Source organism: Canis lupus, chromosome 16 (genome assembly GCF_003254725.2).
Source record: "Canis lupus dingo isolate Sandy chromosome 16, ASM325472v2, whole genome shotgun sequence".
NCBI lineage: Eukaryota > Metazoa > Chordata > Mammalia > Carnivora > Canidae > Canis > Canis lupus.
In genome coordinates this window covers 14,842,501-14,862,604 of record NC_064258.1, presented here as the reverse complement: position 1 = coordinate 14,862,604, position 20,104 = coordinate 14,842,501, and the positions used below count along the sequence as shown (strand labels likewise).

Genomic DNA, 20,104 nt, shown 5'->3' with positions numbered 1-20,104 from the left:
GAGAACAAAAAGTCACGAACAGCAGGAGTGAGAAGTGGCAGCCCTTCAGGTGATATAGATATTAAGAGCATATAAGGGACTATTGTGGACAGACGCATGCCAATAATTCTGACAACTAAGACAAGTGGGCAAGGTCCTTGGATGACAAACTACCGAAGCTCACTCAAGAAAAGAAGACAAACAGCCTTATGTCTGTTAACAAAATTGAATTTGTAGTAAAAACCAAGGGACAGATAAAATTCCAGGCCCAGGGAGCTCCACTGGGGGAATCCACCAATATTTAAGAAATAAAATGGGGCACCTGGGTACCTCAGTCGGTGATGCAACTGCCGTCAGCTCAGGTCATGATCTCAGGGTCCTGGATTCAACCCTCATGTTGGGCTCCCTGCTCAGCGGGGAGTCCGCTTCTCCTTCTGCCTCTGCCCCTCCCCCCACTCATGCGTGCACTCGCTCTCGCTCTCTCTCACTCACTCAAATAAATAAATAAAATCAAGAAAAAAAAGAAAAAGAAATCAAACCAATTCTAGACAAACTGTGCAGAGAAGTGGACGAGGGCCTGCCCATAAGTGGCCAGAAGTCTCTGCTACCAAAACCAAAGACATTCCCCCAAAATAAAATAAAATAAAATAAAATAAAATATAATATAATATTTTCACAAGCATGGGTGTAAACATTCTCAACATAGTGTTAATAAATTGAAGCTAACAATATTTAAAAAGATAAATCACAACCAACTGAGGTTCAATGTAAGGTTGGTTTAAAATTAAACTATTGGGGACACCTGGGTAGCTCAGTGGTTGAGCATCTGCCTTCAGCTCAGGTCATGATCCCAGGGTCCCAGGATCGAGTCCTGCATCGGGGTCCCTGCAGGAAGCCTGCTTCTCCCTCTGCCTCTGCCTCTGCCTCTGTGTGTGTGTCTTTCATGAATAAGTAAACAAAATCTTTTTTAAATAATCAAATTAAATTAACAACTAGTATAATCCACCATATTAATAGGCAGAAAGGAAAACGCACATGTCATCTCAATGCAGAAAAAGCAGCATCCATCCCCAGCAAATTAAAAACAGAAGGGAACTTTTTCAAACTGATTAAAGTCGTGTACAAAAACACCATAGGTAACATCACATTGACAGAGGAGCAGTAGACACTTTCCCTCTGAGATCAGTGACAGGACAAGGCCTCCACTTTTCACTGTTCTGTGTGACATTCTTATGCGGTTCCAGCCACTTCAGTAAGACAGGAAAAAGAAATAAAAGGGAGCAGAGAAAGAAAAGTCTTTTCAGCAAATCTGTGGTGAAACAGCTAGAGATAGATAAATACCAAAAAAGGAACGAGAAGAAGAAAGAAAAGAAGGAAAAGGAAAGAAAGAAGAAAGAAAGAAGAAGAAGAAAGAAAGAAAGAAAGAAAGAAAGAAAGAAAGAAAGAAAGAAAGAAAGAAATTGATAAATTGCATTATATACAAACATAAAGTTAACCACGGTCCTAAATGTACAGCCTGAAACATCACACTTCCACAAGAAAATATAAGAAAATGTCTTTTTATTTATGTTGGACTAAGATTTCTCTGATGCAACATAAATATGATCCATAAACACAAAAAAATGATAAATTAATCTTCATGAAAATGTACAACTTCTGCTCTTATAAAGAATAAAAAGACAAGCCACAGATGGAAAGACAATATTTTCAAAATACGTCTCAGCAAACCACCAAAACTGAGGAAGCAAACCAAGAAAGAAAGAAAAAGACAGGAGTTCCACCAGCCAGAGAGCAAGCAGGAGAGGGGTGAAGAATTTCCCAAGACCTTGTCTTGGGAAAGGGGCTTGTCTGTCCGCGGAGCAGGAGAGATGCGTGCGAGACCGACAGTGTTCGCCACAACAGCTGCTGTGTATTGAGTGTATGAAGAGGAGATTTTTCCACTCAAGGATGAATTTCTGATGGTGTGATGGTTAATCTGATGTGTCAGGTCGCCTGGAGTGTGGTCTCAGAGAGCCGGTCAAACACTTTTCTGGCTGTTCCTCTGAGGGTGGCTTTGGATGAGATTAACATTTAAATCAGGCGGGATCCCTGGGTGGCGCAGCGGTTTAGTGCCTGCCTTTGGCCCAGGGCGCAATCCTGGAGACCTGGGATCGAATCCCAAGTCGGGCTCCCGGTGCATGGAGCCTGCTTCTCCCTCTGCCTATGTCTCTGCCTCTCTCTCTTTCTCTCTGTGTGACTATCATAAATAAATAAAAATTAAAAAAAATTTAAATCAGGCAATTTTGAGTAAAGCAAATCACCCTCCATAATGTGGGTGGGCCTCGTCCAATCAGGTGAAGGCCTGCCTAGAACAAAGGCTGACTCCCCCGAGCAAGGGAGAAGTCTGCTCTTCCTGGGCCTCCAGCTGCCGGCCTTCCCCCGGCAGATTTTGGAGTCACCAATCTCCACCATCGTGTGAGCCAACTCCCTAAAGTAGATCTATTTACACACTTACCTCCAGTTGGTTCTGTTTCTCCCTGACTCACACGGCTGGCTTTCCAGACTGCGAGGGGTCTGTTGGCCACCGACACCCGGACTGTTAAGCCAGAGTCACACGCGGACCATGTTGATTAGGCCTCATCCTGCCTCACGAACCATAATTTCCAGAAATGAAAACTTGTGCGAGCCTGGAAATGGCAAGTGAGCCTCCCAGGTTCCCGAGCTGCACCTGGTGCTTACGTGTTAGGAAACACCCTCACTGGCCATCGGTCTGATTCTGCGGCAGAGCCGTGTCTGCACCGCGGGTGGGAGGAGGCGTGAGTTTGTGCGTGGGGAGGCATGCGAGGGGGCGCCAATCTGTCCCTTCCACGCAGGAACGCGGACAGCACCCGAGCCTGGAAACCAAGAAGTTGCAGCAGATACTCATTCTTCAGATACAAGGACGCGGAGAACAGACAAGCATCTCAAAGGGTCCAGAGTGGCTGCATCTGGGGCCTAAGAGTTTGGGGTGGGCAGGGACTGAGCAGTGATCACGGCTTCCCTTCAAAGTCCAGAGCTTTTGTCCTACAAATTATAAAGTTACAGCTTATAACCTCTTGGTGTCAGTTTATTAAAAAAAAAAAAAAAATCAGTCGACCAGATATCTGAAACCGCCACATGGAAGACACTGTGCTGGGCTCAGCGGTAGACAGGCAGAAGTAAGAAGAGAATTAATGTCCTCAAAAAGCTTCAGAAGATTTAGGCATTTTCAACCAGAGCAGTCAAATATCTGAACCATGTAATAAACAGTATCAAACAACTGAAAACAATAAAAGTGATACAAAAAAATAAAAAAAGAATGTGTAACTGGATTGTCTCTGGTCTTCCCAAGACACCACAAACTTAACAAATGCATTTAGGTTTTACTAACAACCAAAGCAAAATCACCTAAGTCCAGAAAACACTTTTCATTTCATTTCTTTTCTTTTCTTTCTTTTCTGTTGTCTTCATCAATTTATATGAACCAAATCCATTGTGAAATGAGAGTAGCAAGTATCTCAGAGGAAATCGTTGCTTAACTGTTGGAGGTTAATGTGTGTGAAATTAATCTGGACCTGAATTTTGATGTGATATTTGTATGGAAAGGAGAGTTATTTTTTAAGGTGTTGGAGCCTAGAGCTGTACTGGGTAAACTATCATATGAATAAAATGAAAGCATATATACCTGCTGAAAAAAAAAAACAATACAAAAAAACCAAAAGTGCATTGTTTGTTAGAATTTTAGGCTCATTAGGAGAAAAGATGACAATGCTTCAGACTGGAACGTTTCCCTCCATTTTGCATCCATCCACACTACACTGAACACAGCTACAACCTCGTGTGACACATCTCTGCTAGAGAGGAAAATGTAGCTTGGTATCTCGATCACACAGATATTAAAACAAGTGCATTTTCCTCTCTTTAAACTGATGATGACCTATGGCTAATCCCCAAGCCTATTTCACTGGGTGACAAAAACTAAAACCCTATCAGTCATGCATGAACAGCTATTTATTTTGTTTAAAGCCAGTCAAGTATTAAAGATATGAAACACAATAATACATCTAGATCTCTTCAGTCTAGAAAAATATATCATTATTTGGATGACAGTTCTAGCATACTCGGTACTGCACAAAGGCTTTCTCTAGAATGGATAAAATTAACAAATAGCCATAAGGAAATTAAGATTATTTTCAAAAAGAAAATAACACACAGCAGTAAACAGAAAGAGGAAAACTCACTTAGACAGAGGATGTGCTGGTACTTAAGACCAAAATGACAACTTGTTTCAGAAAAGCACAACCTTTCCTGGAATTAAGACCAGGGAAAAACCAGCCCCTGGATCTCACAGGAAGATCTGACCTATTTTCTGGAGCGGCAACCTGAGCACTATCTTAATAATACAAATATGCATTTTATAAGGCCACTTCTTTAAACATCCTTAAGTGCACGTCATTACCACAAACACTGGGAAGTCCATTCTGCCTTAGAAAACAAAAGCAATAAAAAATAAATTTATTATTAAAAAAAGAAAACAAAAAGAGAACAAAAGCAAGGCAGGGAGGGCAAGGGGCTCTCCTGCGCGGTGCTAAGGCCAGGGGGAGCGGAAGCACACGAGGAAGGGAAGGCAAGGAACGTGCGCTCAGGCCTGCAGGGCAACCGCAGCACAGAGGCCCAGAGGCCCAGAGGCCCAGAGGCCGGAGCCCCTCGCAGCTCCTGAGCACTGGGCCGCAGGAGGAGCAGGGCCGCCACTGCTCCAGGGAGGCTGCGGAGCCAGAGGCAGGCGGGACCCGGAGAGAGGGATTTCCATCCCCTTGCGGATGAGCCCCGAGAATGAACTCTAACGAGGTCCAAATCCCTTGCCAAGAAAGTAAGGTGGAAACTTCAGCCAACACATGAGGATCTGAGAACCCGACCTTCTGGACCACTGACACCTCTGTTCACTTCCACCAGGAACGTTCATCAAGTCGTAGTTAGAAAACACCCATTTCAGCAAGAAAACACTTGTCAGGAAGCAACCAAAGAACATTGAAATTACCCACTTAATTGGGAACTATTTCCTAGACACTGACAAGATAGCTTTCGTGGAAGATATATACTTATCTCTGTAGGCACCTTAATAAGTTGTGAGTTTAAATCAGTAACATATAAAAGGAAATTTTCTAGAAATAATAAATAACCTTGGTTTTAGATGAATTGATGTGACTTCTATTTTTCCACATAGAAGTGATCGTTTAGCAGGGCTATATGTCTGTTCGGTCCTACTTGTTCACAACTAAACCGTGGCAAATGATCACAAGATATTAATTCTATTCTACCCTGGATACTGTCTGCAGATGGAGAAATGGGAAAAGACAGAAGAAACGGAGTCCTGAGCTCATGCAACACTGAGGCAATAACATAGGCCAACCTGGGATCCCTGGGTGGCGCAGCGGTTTAGCGCCTGCCTTTGGCCCAAGGTGCGATCCTGGAGACCCGGGGTCGAATCCCACGTCAGGCTCCCGGTGCATGGAGCCTGCTTCTCCCTCTGCCTATGTCTCTGCCTCTCTCTCTCTCTCTCACTGTGTGCCTATCATAAATAAATAAAATTAAAAAAAAAAAACATAGGACAACCTCTCACTCCTTAACATAAGCAAGCCGAGGTGTAAACATAAGCATATGTTTTCCTCCATTTTGGCTCGAGAGTTATTTCTGGTATAAATTTTTTTTTTTTTACAACAAAAAAGAGCCTATAAGCACTATTTTTCTTAAAATGGGCCATCATTAAAAAAAAAAAGGTAGAAAGGGAAAAAATACTGCTAACCATTGGGGTAAGAGAAGAAATGAGAGGGGAAGACCAATAAGCAGTGGGTGAGTCATGGTGACAGTGAGCCTGAGGCCAGCAGGAATAAAGTGACCAACAAGTTTTACCAAGAACACTCCACAGACATCACACGATGGTCACTCAACAAGAGGAAAATATCTCAATGCATCCATGAGAATAAGGTACCCATTTCAGTGGTAGAACAGAAAACGGTATTTACCCTACAGACATTCATAAGGAATAAACACTGAGGAAGATGACGAACCTTTTTTTTTTTTTTTCTTTTTAAGTAGACTCCATGTCCAGCAGCCAGCATGGAGCCCAATGTGGGGCTTGAACTCAAGACCCTGAGATCAAGAGCAGAAAGCAAGAGTCTGAGGCTTAATCCAGTGAGCCCCCCAGACACCCTGATGATGGTCTTTTAATACAGAAAATGAAAGTAATGATGACAACTTAGCCAAAGGAACACAGTTCTTTCAAATGGACAATCAAGTGACAATTCCAGGAGTTAAGCTCATACTCTTCTGATAGGAAAATTTTGAATCTCTTTAGATAAATGTAATTCAGAATATTTATAAACTGTATTATCCTCTCATTTAAAGGTAACCTAAGGTTTTGGGGTGCCTGGGTGGCTCAGTCGGTGAAGTGTCTCCCTTCAGCTCAGGTCACGATCCCAGGGTCCTGGGATCCAGCCCCACTTTGAGCTCCCTGCTCAGCGGGGAGCCTGCTTATCCCTCTCCCTCTCTCTCTGCCCCTCTTCCCTGGTATACTCTCTCCCTCTGATTAACAAAATCTTTCAATAAATAAATGTCAGTGAAGTTTCAAATCAACCCAAATTACTGTTAGCAAACTTGCAAAGACAACTGCATGTGCACATTGGTATGCTTTTTTCTAGGAATGTTTAGGTTTGGGATACTTTCATGTTTTCAGAAAAAGAGTTATGTTTCCATCTAAACCGAAAAGCAGGGAACAATGATGCTTTCATAAAATTTTAACATTGCAATACAAGCATTTCTGAAAAAGGAGAGAAAGGAAAGGAGACAAGCAAGACCCTGAAACCCTATAGGGTATCACGTCTGGTCATCTGGGCCTAATGGTTTACAGCAAACCAGAACCAGGTAGCAGAGCTGCCAGTACTTCTATTGCGCAGTGGGCCTAGGTAACACCTGGTATGGATAAAAATGGGGGGGGGGGGCAAGATTTTACTTATCAATAAGATCAAAGATACTATGAAAAGGAAGATGACGAATCACAAATCCCAAGTGTCTGGTAAAAAGGAGATAGAGCCAGCATCCATGAAAAGAGCTCAGGGATCTGAAACAGGCCTAGGGAAAACCCATTCACCTGAACAAAAGCCCTGACCAATCCTGGGCTCGCCCTGGGGCCTCAAGACTCCCCATGTCAACCACCACACACTCTCTGAGTTTTACAACCTGAGTTGATGCCTCCCAAATTCTTCACTAAGGAAATACTAAGGTTTTTATCGAAGTATTCATTAATTAACAACTTGAAAGAAACAGGTACATTTCCCATGTTCTGAAATTATTTGGGTCTTAGACTCTCTGACACGTGGATCCAATTTAAAATCTTCTAGTGGAAAAGGTGGTTGGGGCGTTAAAGCCCCCCTGAGACACTGTCAAGGCAGATAACTTTGCTGGCCCCTGGACACCACAAACTTGGATTTCCAGTGAGCCTTTTCCCCTTCTGCTATTTACAGTCACTCAGAGCCCAGCTGACCTCCACCCAGGGAACCAGGAATGCCATCTCCTTCTATTAGAATATGCACCTGACTCCCACGCGAGAAAAACTTAGCAGGGCTGTTTCAGCGGTGGTCATTGTGCAGAGGCTCATTTGCTCGATTCCTATGAGCAAACTCAGTCATAAAGATACTTTGGCTTACTATATTACAAACAGAATTACTCCTTGAAAATAAGAAAGACTTTAGAATGAACTTGCAAATTAATTGAGTCTATTATTTTGGAATGTGAATTGAATGTGGTTATATTTAGTTCTTTATATTTAAGTGTACAAGACTTCAGAAATACAGGAGTGTACTTAGTACCTTAAAGTAAGTTCATACAAATTTAGGGACAAAAAACAAAAACATGTTCTTACGCGAGCCATCATTTCAGGTGTTCATGAAGTCAAACATATATATTTGAAATGATCTAACTTTCTGTCTAATGACAGTCATGCAGACAAAATTTACTGGTTCATCAAACTATAGTGCAAGTATATGAATTTATTTGTAATAAATTATCATTTTTGCATATATCAGTCAAAGCACAAGGCCTAAACACTTGCAACCAAAATGAATTATTAATTTAATTGTCACAAAACATGAGACACCTAGGTCTGGGAAATGAACAAGGGGTAGTGGAAGGGGAGATGGGTGGGGGGTTGGGGTGACTGGGTGATGGGCACTGAGGGGGGCACTTGGCGGGATGAGCACTGGGTGTTATGCTATATGTTGGCAAATTGAACTCCAATAAAAAAAATTAATTGTCACAGCCTATTTGGCTAAGTTCTATTACTATTTGTTATAATATGCAATGCATAAGGGGGAGAATCAGATTGAAAATCTAAAAAAGTAAACCGATTATTTTGTCCTGGAGAAATTAAAATACAGCAAGGTGACAAAATTAGAGCCAAGGCATTAATGTTTTAAATAGGTAAAAAAAAAAAAAAAAAACAATGTTTACCTTAATTTAAAGAACAGTTGTGCCCAAAGGGAAGGTTCAACCTGCTGATAAAGAGTTCCTTTGTTTCCAGATACCATGAAAAGGTCTCAATTCCCTCTCCGAGGTAGGAAGGAGAGTGGAATGGGAGCCCTTTGGCGCTGGCTTTGCTACTTGACTGTGACTCTCCCCAGCTAAGCAGGTCTACTGGGAGAGGACACTGCTGCGGGGCTCTGGGCCTTCTGACTTGGTATTTTTGTGCAGAGAGAGGGAGCGCCCCAGAAACAGGTGTCCTAAACTAGAAGGCTTCTGAAACACAGAGGTCTTTGAAATAACAATTCAATGGAAGATGCTCAGTTGAGAGGAACTCAACAGCCTGGACTACATGGGGGTCAGGACCCAGAAGATGGTGTATTTTCCCTCTTGAGGTTCCTTTCCTGATGTAGAAGCAAAACTGGATTAATGCCAGAGAAAAAGCTTAGCACCTCTCAAAGGGTAGAAAGACATGCCATGTTTCTCTTGCCTCAGTGTGGCCTCCCTCTACGTGTCAAGGGAGGAAATGAGCGGACACCAGCAAGTGTCCCTGGAGGATACAGAAAAGGTCATGGGAACCAAACAGTACATGTGGGCTCTTCCCCCTCCTGTCATAATACACAAGAGGTGTCTACTGTATTTAAGTCCTTGGAGGATAAAAATATGTATCAGGTAATGAATTATTCATTGTACGAAATGATGTGAAAACTTATTTAACCTTTTTAAATTCCTAAATAAGGGTTCCCTGGGTCGTGCAGCGGTTTGGCACCTGCCTTTGGCCCAGGGCGCGATCCTGGAGACCTGGGATCGAGTCCCACGTCGGGCTCCCGGTGCATGGAGCCTGCTTCTCCCTCTGCCTGTGTCTCTGCCTCTCTCTCTCTCTCTCTGTATCATAAATAAATAAAAAATATATATACATTAAAAAAATTCCTAAATAAAAAGCAAAATGATACATTTGAGTTCAAAACATATACTAGTTACACAGGAGGGGAAGGATTTTCTTTTCAGTAATCATCTGATCTGTTTTCATTCAAAATTTATTTGGGGAACAAAATATACGAAGTACCTATATGTAAAGATTCTCAAGGGGAGATAATTAGTACAAGAAAGGACAATGGGATTAGAGTCAGAAAAATAACAATTCTAATATTCATTAATTAAAAACACTAAGTTTTTATTAAAAAAAAAACACTGAGTAAGTTACTACACATTCCTCAATCTCAGTCCTTAGATCTAAGAACCTGGAATAATGCTGCACTGCTAATAACAACTCAAAGTGATTACTGAGATCATGCATGTGAAAGCAACAAAAACACAGCATTACAAATGTTTTGCTTCCACTCCTTATAGACTCATGAAACAAAACTTTGACAAGTTCCAAATTAGAATTTAAGTGATAAAGAATTTGTTGAATTTGAGGAATAATGCGTTCAGGATATGTTAAATACATAGAGTTTGGCTCAAATTAAATATAATGCTGCAAAGAGAAGACCAGACATCAAAATATAAGGAGTAGGCATACATAACGCTCAGTACTTTGACAAATAGTCACACCCAAACTAACGTGCTAAAGAAAAGACTAGGCCTGCGATAGAAGAGTCAAGCTAAACTGCTTGTAAACACAGAAAATATTGGTAAGAGCATTTTACATTTTTAAAAAAGGCAATGAAACATTTGTAAATAAGGAAGAGGTCCTTGGAGGTCCTAAGCTGCAGACTTGTACAACAAACTGCATCATTACTGACAACTTAAAAAAGTACTAAAATCCTAAAGTTTCCAGGAGTGTCTACAGAGTTTCAGATACCATCCCAGAGGATCCGGGGGTAAATATCCTCTGTCATTGAAAGAAAGAGAGAGGAATTTTCACTAGCTCTGAGTTGTACATTTTGCAGATTCAAAAAGTTTGGAAGTAGCCATACTCACCTGAGAGCTGACATTGCTCTGTCTCTGCTCAGCTAATAGAATTCAGTCCATGTGGTGAAGCTAATTATGATACGGTAACAGGAGAGAAAAAAAAAAAAAGAAAAAGCCTGGCAGTTGAGGACATAATCACTGTGGTGTTATTTCTCACGACTCGGCAACCATAGTATTACTTGGGGGAAGACACAAGATGTATTTCTTTTTTAGTATCAGCAATGTTTAATTCTACACTGAGAATCTGAAAATACTGTTTAAAGTACAGGAAGAAATACACAAAGTTTACTTTTACATCATTATTTTAACTCAAACACATGTGCAGAGGTCAATCCCCTCCGAATAAACTTTTCTACTGTTTCAACTTTATTTCACAATTTCACAAATTCAAAGTCCTTCAAATTGTTGCAAATATTTTTAGAACAGAATTTTCAGAATTCAAAGAACATTAAATGTTTGTGGAAGAGTGGTATGAAATGTCCTATTCAAGGACGGAGCACCACAGACGCAAAACCTGATGAACCGGGCAGCTCCGGGGGCTCAGTGGTTTAGCGCCACCTTCAGCCCAGGGCCTGATCCTGGAGACCCGGATAGGGTCCCGCGACCGGCTCCCTGCAGGGAGCCTGCTTCTCCCTCTGCCTGCGTCTCTGCCTCTCTCTCTCTCTCTCTCTCTGTGTCTATCATGAGTAAATAAATAAAATAAAAAACACGATGAACTGATGTGATAAGCATTCTAGAGGTCACATCATTAAACGAGGCCTAAAATGCAAATATAATTGTGTTTGTTACATTTTTAAAAATGACCGAAAATTACCTTTCTTTGGGGTGCCAACTCCATGATTGCCTAGTAGAGGTGTATGTAAGTGCTGATTCATTACAAAAGCAACCCTAAAGAAAGAAATAAGCATAATCCTAGAACTAAAACATGACTCTCTGCTAAGAACCTGTGCATGAAGTAGTTAAAAACAGGCATTTATATGCGGATATGACCCGAAAATGCACATTGCAGGGGGTGCTCCTGGCGAACAAGAAGCTTGTCTCTAGATCCAAGGCGCTGTCACACCTAGAAGAGAATGTAGTAGTGACAGCAGTCGCTTCAGCCCGCTCAAGGCGGCACTTCCCTACAGTCCTCTAGTTTCCTGTAATCAAAAAACCCCACAGCCCAGGGGAGGAGCGAGGTTAGAGCCCAAAGTGGCCAAGCAGCAGCGCGCCCCGGGCTCCCGCCCCGCCGCCCCGCCCAGGCCAGGCCCCCCGCGGCCGCGCGCTCCGGGCTCCAACGGCCTCAACGGAAGGAGGCGCGGGGGGCAGAGGCGCATCAGTCTGGGGGGGACCCGGGCGGGGGCCGTTGGGGAAGCCGCGGCCTGGACCGGGACCCACCGGCGGCTCCCCCTGGGGCAGGGCTCTGACCCGCACTCGGCCTGCGGTAAGCAGCGCCCCACTGCGCGATGGGGGCTGAGGGCGGCCCGCGGGGGGCGCGACCTGAGGCCGGCGGGGTGGTCCGCGGGGGCGGGGGTCGGCGGGGGAGGCTGGGGGTCGGGCGGGACCTGAGGCCGGGCGGGGCCACGGGGGGCGGGCAGGGGCCCGGGATGCTGGGGGTGGGGGGGGCGTGGGCCAAGGAGCCTGGGGGGTCGGGAGGGACCTGAGGCCGGGCGGGGTCGCGGGGGGCGGGCAGGGGCCCGGGATGCTGGGGGTGGGGGGGGCGTGGGCCAAGGAGCCTGGGGGGTCGGGAGGGGGGGGCGTGGGCCAAGGAGCCTGGGGGGTCGGGCGGGACCTGAGGCCGGGCGGGGCCGCGGGGGGCGGGCAGGGGCCCGGGATGCTGGGGGTCGGGGGTCGGGAGGGGCGTGGGCCAAGGAGCCTGGGGGGGTCGGGCGGGACCTGAGGCCGGTGGGGGCCGCGGGGGGCGGGCAAGGGCCCGGGATGCTGGGGGTGGGGGGGGGCGTGGGCCAAGGAGCCTGGGGGGTCGGGAGGGACCTGAGGCCGGGCGGGGCCGCGGGGGGCGGGCAAGGGCCCGGGATGCTGGGGGTGGGGGGGGGCGTGGGCCAAGGAGCCTGGGGGGTCGGGAGGGACCTGAGGCCGGTGGGGGCCGCGGGGGGCGGGCAGGGGCCCGGGATGCTGGGGGTCGGGGGGGGGGGCGTGGGCCAAGGAGCCTGGGGGGTCGGGCGGGACCTGAGGCCGGTGGGGGCCGCGGGGGGCGGGCAAGGGCCCGGGATGCTGGGGGTGGGGGGGGGCGTGGGCCAAGGAGCCTGGGGGGTCGGGAGGGACCTGGGGCCCGTGGGGGCCGCGGGGGGGCGGGCAGGGGCCCGGGATGCTGGGGGTGGGGGGGGGCGTGGGCCAAGGAGCCTGGGGGGTCGGGAGGGACCTGAGGCCGGGCGGGGCCGCGGGGGGCGGGCAGGGGCCCGGGATGCTGGGGGGGGGGCGTGGGCCAAGGAGCCTGAGGGGTCGGGAGGGGGGGGCGTGGGCCAAGGAGCCTGGGGGGGTCGGGAGGCCGGGCGGGCCCGCGGGGGGCGTGGGCCAAGGAGCCTGGGGGGGACCTGAGGCCGGGCGGGGCCGCGGGGGGCGGACAGGGGCCCGGGATGCTGGGGGTGGGGGGGAGCGTGGGCCAAGGAGCCTGGGGGGTCGGGAGGGACCTGAGGCCGGGCGGGGCCGCGGGGGGCGGGGCAGGCCCCGGGTCGCCCCAGGGCTGCAGCGGGACTCGGCCAGGGCGGTTCCCGGGTGGCCCCACCGCTGCTCCACGCCCCGCTGTCCAGGTCCCGAGGTACTGCCCTAAGGAACCTGCCAAGGCCCCTGTTATTACCCGAACCCTCATGGACTCTATGATTGTGGCCACAAAATTAAAATTCTTTCCATTTTCTAAATTTCTACAAGTTTAGCAGACAATGGCGAGAATTTTTGTAAGACATACGAATTGTAGATTTAAAAAGATGTGAGTATAACATGGATTATTTATAGGATAAGTTATAATTTGCGTAATTTCCTCTGAATAAGTTCTAAGAAATTAACTTACATAATTTAAAAGACACTGGCTTTAATATTTGTAATATTGAATATAATGGTTTTGAGCTTGTACCTTGTGAAAGATTTAAGAATTAAGCATAAACTCTTATCACTTGATTATTGTTATTTTCAAAGTGCATTGATCAGCGACTGAACCACAAAATATATAGGTTAAAATAACTGGTTTTATTCTCCCTAGGTAACCTTTCTAAACATCATAGTTGATAATGTTTTCTTACTAGCACGGTGTTAGACAAGATAATGATTTGAAGGTCCTTGTAGCTTGAAGAACAGGTAATCTGGTCTGTGTATTCTTACTGTCTATATAGTAAGGAAGAATTATATTTATTTTTAAGTTATAACTGGTATTAAAATATGTATTTTTTGGACAAACAAATCAAAATAGAATTTTATTTTTTTAAATAATAAATTTATTTTTTATTGGTGTTCAATTTGCCAACATACAGAATAACACCCAGTGCTCATCCCGTCAAGTGCCCCCCTCAGTGCCCATCACCCAGTCACCTCCACCCCCCCCTCACCTCCCCTTCCACCACCCCTAGTTCGTTTCCTAGAGTTAGGAGTCTTCCATATTCTGTCTCCCTTCCTGATATTTCCTACCCATTTCTTCTCCCTTCCCCTCTATTCCCTTTCACTATTATTTATATTCCCCAAATGAATGAGACCATGTAATGTTTGTCGGTCTCTGATTGACTTACTTCACTCAGCATCATTCCCTCCAGGTCCATCCACGTCGAAGCAAATGGGTATTTGTCGTTCCTAATGGCTGAGGAATATTCCATTGTATACATAGACCACAGCTTCTTTATCCATCATCTTTTGATGGACACCGAGGCCCCTTCCACAGTTTGGCTATTGTGGACATTGCTGCTGGAAACATCGGGGTGCAGGTGTCCCGGTGTTTCATTGCATCTGTATCTTTGGGGCAAATCCCCAGCAGTGCAATTGCTGGGTCATAGGGCAGATCTCAAAATAGAATTTTAAGTCTTCCGGTGGAATTTATGTAACATATTCAAATAAAATCACAGGTTCTAGGGAGTGTTTTTCATCCCTCTAAACCTCAGTCCCCTAACTCTCTTCCTTCACTTCTGGCTTCTGGTTCTGGAACATATCAAGCTAGCATAATTGGTAGGGCGGAGAAAAGAGACAAATACTCTTTTTGTGAATCAGAGGTGGTTCATAAGAAGTATGCCGTCTTTACAACTGCTTATGGGCAGTGACTATTGAAACGGTTTATAGTAATCTCAATCTTAGTTAAAAATTACAAGAGAAAAAGTCTCAACACTGAAATGGTTCTCTTTTTTTTTTAAAGAAAGAACTTTCTTTTCTTTAATATTTTATTTATTTATTCAGAGACACACAGAGAGAGAGGCGCAGAGACACAACACAGGCAGAGGGAGAAGCAGGCTCCATGCAGGGAGCCTGACGTGGGACTCGATCCCGGGTCTCCAGGATCACGCCCCAGGCTACACGCGCCACTAAACTGCTGCGCCACAGAGGCTGCCCTGAAATGGTTCTCAAAGCCTTCTCATCCCTTGTATATACAGAGACTAAGAGACTTGTGCACACAGAAATGTCATCTCGTAAATTTTCTCAAGTGATATTTTTGCTTCTCATTTTTATCATAAACAACCATTCCCTTTCCTACTACGGATTAGTTACAAAATACTATACTTAACACCAGGTAGCTCAAATGCTATTATAACTTCTTATCGACTCCAGGATAAATCCAAAATTAATAGCATAGATATCAAATCCTTGCTGACAAGGACTGTGAGGAATACCAATAAAATTCAACCTTATTTCCTACATAAATTCTAAAAAAAAAAAAAAAAAAAAAAAAAATTGAAAAGATGTTAGTGGTAGCAGGCTAAAGTAGTACTTTTATTAAAGATAAAGATTAAATTGTAAGACATAGGTTACTCAGTATGAGAACCAAATGGTTAACTGATTTAGAGAATCAAGCAGACCGACCAAATGTGATGTGGGATATTTGGGGAGGACATACCCCGTATCTATTCAAAATAAATACATAAGGAAATAAATATGTAAATTAATAAGTAAATCTTTTTTTAAGCCTTAGAACACACACAGATCATGTCTTGTGTTTCTTGACACTCTAAGAAGTCCTTATTTTCACAGGAAATTGCCATGTTATGCATATTTTCAAATTAATGATCAGTTATTATTTCAGTGAAGGTTTAAGTGTTCACTCCCTTCAAAGCATTATATACTAGGCTTTATGGGGAAACCTGGTATAGGTTTTGGTATTCTCCTAAAGCATTTTTCCAAAGTTCAGAAACTAGTGGGCCAGATGAATGCATAAACAAAAGCAAACAATAACACAAAACCTTTGGGATGACACTAAATAAGAGAAATACTGTTATGGGTGAATGATGTGCTATGATGGTAGGAGGGAAGAAAAGTTAATTTTCTATCCAGCAACTGATTCTAGTTAAAAGAAAATATTATAAATAAATCAGAATTAATAAAATGCTTGTTTCTGTATTTATCTTGATAAACCTAACATGAAAGATAATGTACACTGTACAGTAACATTATAAAGTTACTGAACTATCTCCAGAAATATTCTGATATTTGAACCTTTAGTACTCATTCCATGAAGACTCTTCCTTCTCACATAATGCAGTACTCCTAGTCTTCATTAAATATGGCTAATGCAATAAGTATTAGGCTCTGAAAATTTCTTCAGAATTACATTTTTGTTAAGAAAAGATTTAAGGATCTTAGCAAAATTAGGTGGTTTTTTTTTTTTTGACATAAGAAAATTGGATAGGATAACAAAAGTCTGTTTGGGTTAGTATAGAGAATCTAGTCAGTACTGTTTTACAAAACTCTTTGTAAAATAAGTTGTAAAATTCTCACTGTCCAATGCAGTGGCCATTAGCCCCATGTGAATCTTGAGTCCTTGAAGTGTGGCTGTTGCAACTGAGGAACTAAATTTTTATTTTATTTCAATTAATTTAAATTAAAATAACCACATGTGGCTAGTGGCTGCCATATTGTATAACCAGCTCTAGAATGAATATATGAAAATTGGTTGGGGCATTCTTGGTTAATTGATGGGGTAAGGAAACCAGAGCTGACAAACCAAGGTAACCGTGGAGCCTCTGCTAGTCCCTGAAGCCCATGCAGTCCTCATTTTCCTCTTCAGTGCATACAACTAATGTGGCAGGTCTGCCGCTTGATGCTAAAGGAGCAATCCTGACCATAAAAGTATGATAAATGATGCATCTAAGAGGTGGCAAAGTGCAGCCACCTCCTCCTTCAGGAGAGCTACATCTAATGAATTTCATCATTTCCAAGGTGTACATGTCTAATAGGAGACAATCAATAATTGCCTGCTGAGTAGATCGTCAAACAAAGTGAATAAGCTATACAATTGGAAAGGAGTAGATAAATAGAAAAGATTGCAAATGTGGAATGTATAGTATTTGAGATTTTGATTGCATTTGTTTTGAACTTCTAGATCAAGTTGGGAATAATTGGTATTTTACCAGTATTGAGTCTATGAATCCATAAAAATAGAATATTTCCTATTCTTTTACGTCCAATTTGTTTCATCCAAGTTTTATAATTTTCCACATATAGGTTTCATACATATTGGTTTTTAGTTTTGTTACATTGTGGTCTGAAAACATACTTGTATGTTTTTTATTTTCTTAAATTTTTTATGCTGTGTTCTGTGTCTCTGAATATGGTATCTTGTAGAGTCCACCGAGTGAGCTTGCAAAGAGTGTGTATTTTTCTCTCATTAGGAGTATTCACCACCTACTGTCAATGTCAGATCAAGTTGATTCATATTCTACCGATTTCAGGTTCAACTCGCCTACTGATTTTCTGCCTGCTAGGTCAACCAGTTCTTGAAAGAGAGGTGTTGATATTTCTAATCATACATGCAGTTTAAACTAATCTAAGTATACTTTGAAATGATGCTATACCACTTCACATATAGTACAGGTCACTTTTTTATTTTTTATTTTGTATTTTGTATTTTTATTTTTTTTTGTACAGGTAACTTTTAATAGAGTATTAACCAATTCGTCCATTGTAAGCCTTAGGAAATTTCTTTCATGCATTTCACTTGGCTATATGCTATATCAGCTAGTAACATTATTGTTATTGCTTTAGATAAACAGCTATTGGTCAACTGATTTTATTTTTATTTTTAAAAAGATTTTTAAAATTTATTTTAATAGAGAGCAGTGGGAGAGAGAATGTACTCAATGTGCTCATACCTGATTTAACATAGCCAGGTAAAGAAATAGCAAATTTGAACATAGGGTAGCAATAATTACCCAAACTGAAACGCAAGGATACAAAAGTATAGTATAAATCACATTCCTACCATCAATGCCTGACAGACCCAGTTGCTCTCCATCTGTGCACTGCTAGATATTGTCATCCATTCTGATTTGGTCCTAAAGATGATATGTAGTAATATCTCATCATAGCCTTTTTTGAAGGATAAAAATATTTAATAGTTTTCTATACATTTATACCTCGTAAATATTTAGATATAGGAGATAGTACCTACCCTTCCTATCTTGATCTCCATCTGACAAATGTTTGGAGGTGAGCCTGTGCTGAGGCATTGTAGGGCAGTAACAGGGAGACCGTTACTTTCAATCCCTGACACCATTCTAGAGTGGACTTTACAGAAACACACCATGGGCTGCCTGGGTGCCTCAGGTCATCATCTCATGGGGTGTGATATGAAGCCAGGGTCGGGCTCCACGCTCAGCACGGAGTCTGCTTGAAGAGTCCCTTCCACTGCCCCCGCCCCCCCACTGCCTGCTAATGTTCTCTCTCTCACACACACAAATAAATCTTTTTTTAAAAAAGAAATAAACTCTATGTTAACACAGCAGGAATTCTTTCTCTAGGTTGACAGTATAGATGCTGACCTATGTATTTCCATGTGTCAGTTAATCATGCTCCCATTTCTAATCTATTTTTTATCTCAGAAGTTTCTAAGGATGTCCCATCTATTTCTCTTGGTCCTTACTCATAACAACAGATCTTTTCTTGTAGAAAAATATCAAATACTGATATGCATTTTTTTTCCGGTACACTTTATTTCTTTATGTAAATCCAAGTTTTTGACATGTTATCTTGCTCCTTTAAAAGAACTTTCAAAATGTCTTATAGTACAGTCTGCAAACAATAAATTTTTCTTAATTTTTAAGAAAATGTTTATTTCATTAATTGAAGAACAGTTTCATCTGATGTAGAATTCTACACTGGTAGTTTTTTTTCTTTTTAATACTTTAATAGTTTGACTACTCTCTCTTCTCTTTGCATAGATTCTGATGAGCAGCTGGCTCTAATTATTGTTATTCCTTTATAGGTAAGGTTCCTCCCCGCTGGCTGCCTTCAAGGTTTCTATTTGTCTTTAGTTTTCTGCAATTTCAATATGAATTGCCTAGGTGTGTGGTTTTGATATTTATCCCACTTGTGTTTTCTGAGCTCCTGGGATCTGTGATTTGAGGAAATAAATCATTGTGTCTTCAAATATTTCATCTGCTCATTTCCCATTCTTCTCCTTCTGTTATCCCAATTACATAAATGTTGTACTTTTTACATTGTCCCAGTCTTGGGTGTTGTGTTTTGTTTGCCTGTTACTGCCCTACAATGCCTCAGCACAGGCTCGCCTCCAAACATTTGTCAGATAGAGATCAAGATAGGAAGGGTAGGTACTATCTCCTATGTCTAAATATTTATGAGGTATAAATGTATAGAAAACTATTAAATAAAATATTTTTATCCTTCAAAAAAGGCTATGATGAGATATTACTACATATCATCTTTAGGACCAAATCAGAATGGATGACAATATTTAGCAGTGCACAGATGGAGAGCAACTGGGTCTGTCAGGCATTGACGGTAGGAATGTGATTTAGAGGAAACTTTGCAATCTCTTATGAAGTTAAAAATATACTTCCCATACCATCCAGCAATTACTTTCTAGGTATTTACTCAGGAGAAATGACTACTGATATATTCAATAGTATGGATGATGATAATAAACAGTGTCCACCCCATATACTTGTTATGCAGATTAAATGACTTAATATATGTAACCAGTTTAGAGCAGTGCATAACACATGAACACAATTTAAGTACTACCTGTTTGCTTTTTAAATTGTTTTTATTGGACATTAGCACAAGTTTTCATTGGAAACTTTCTAGTAGTACTTATAAGAATGAATAACATGGAAGGAAATGGAAAACTTTTGGTGGGTGGAGCAGAACTAGAGAATGTATATTATAAGATGTAAGAAGCACTAGAGTAAGAATTTTTTTCTCTCTTGTTCACTGATATAGGCCAAGTATCCCAAATAGAGTCCGGCATAGAGAAGTCAATAGATGCTTGTTGAACTGAATCAGCATGGACATGAAGATACAATTCCCGCATGTCCAACACTTATGAAAATTAAACATTCCATTACATGTGAACATCTACAGCTCAACATGTAATGCACATGGGAATAGAATTTGAAATTATTTCATGAACTACTGTCCCAAACTTGAAAAATGAAATCTGCATGAAGTAGATAATTTGCAAGTAGGAAAAAAGGCTACAAAAAGCCTTGATGATAAGTCAAAGGCATCTGATAGGACTAAAAGAAGATGGCAATAATTTAATTAGCTGAGGAAAAAA

General features: G+C 42.7%; 2 long non-coding RNA genes across 2 annotated transcripts; both read right to left on the bottom strand.

The window, feature by feature from the left end:
- Positions 1-1,522: 1,522 nt before the first annotated feature.
- Positions 1,523-4,489, bottom strand: LOC118351089 (uncharacterized). Its single transcript, XR_004805899.2, has 2 exons — positions 2,474-4,489; positions 1,523-2,030 (listed from the first exon to the last, which is right to left on the bottom strand). It is a non-coding gene; the product is annotated as an uncharacterized LOC118351089 (long non-coding RNA).
- Positions 4,490-7,768: 3,279 nt separating this feature from the next.
- LOC112673026 (uncharacterized) lies at positions 7,769-11,889 on the bottom strand. Its single transcript, XR_003144705.3, has 3 exons — positions 11,219-11,889; positions 10,414-10,473; positions 7,769-9,375 (listed from the first exon to the last, which is right to left on the bottom strand). It is a non-coding gene; the product is annotated as an uncharacterized LOC112673026 (long non-coding RNA).
- Between the last annotated feature and the right edge of the window lie 8,215 nt (positions 11,890-20,104).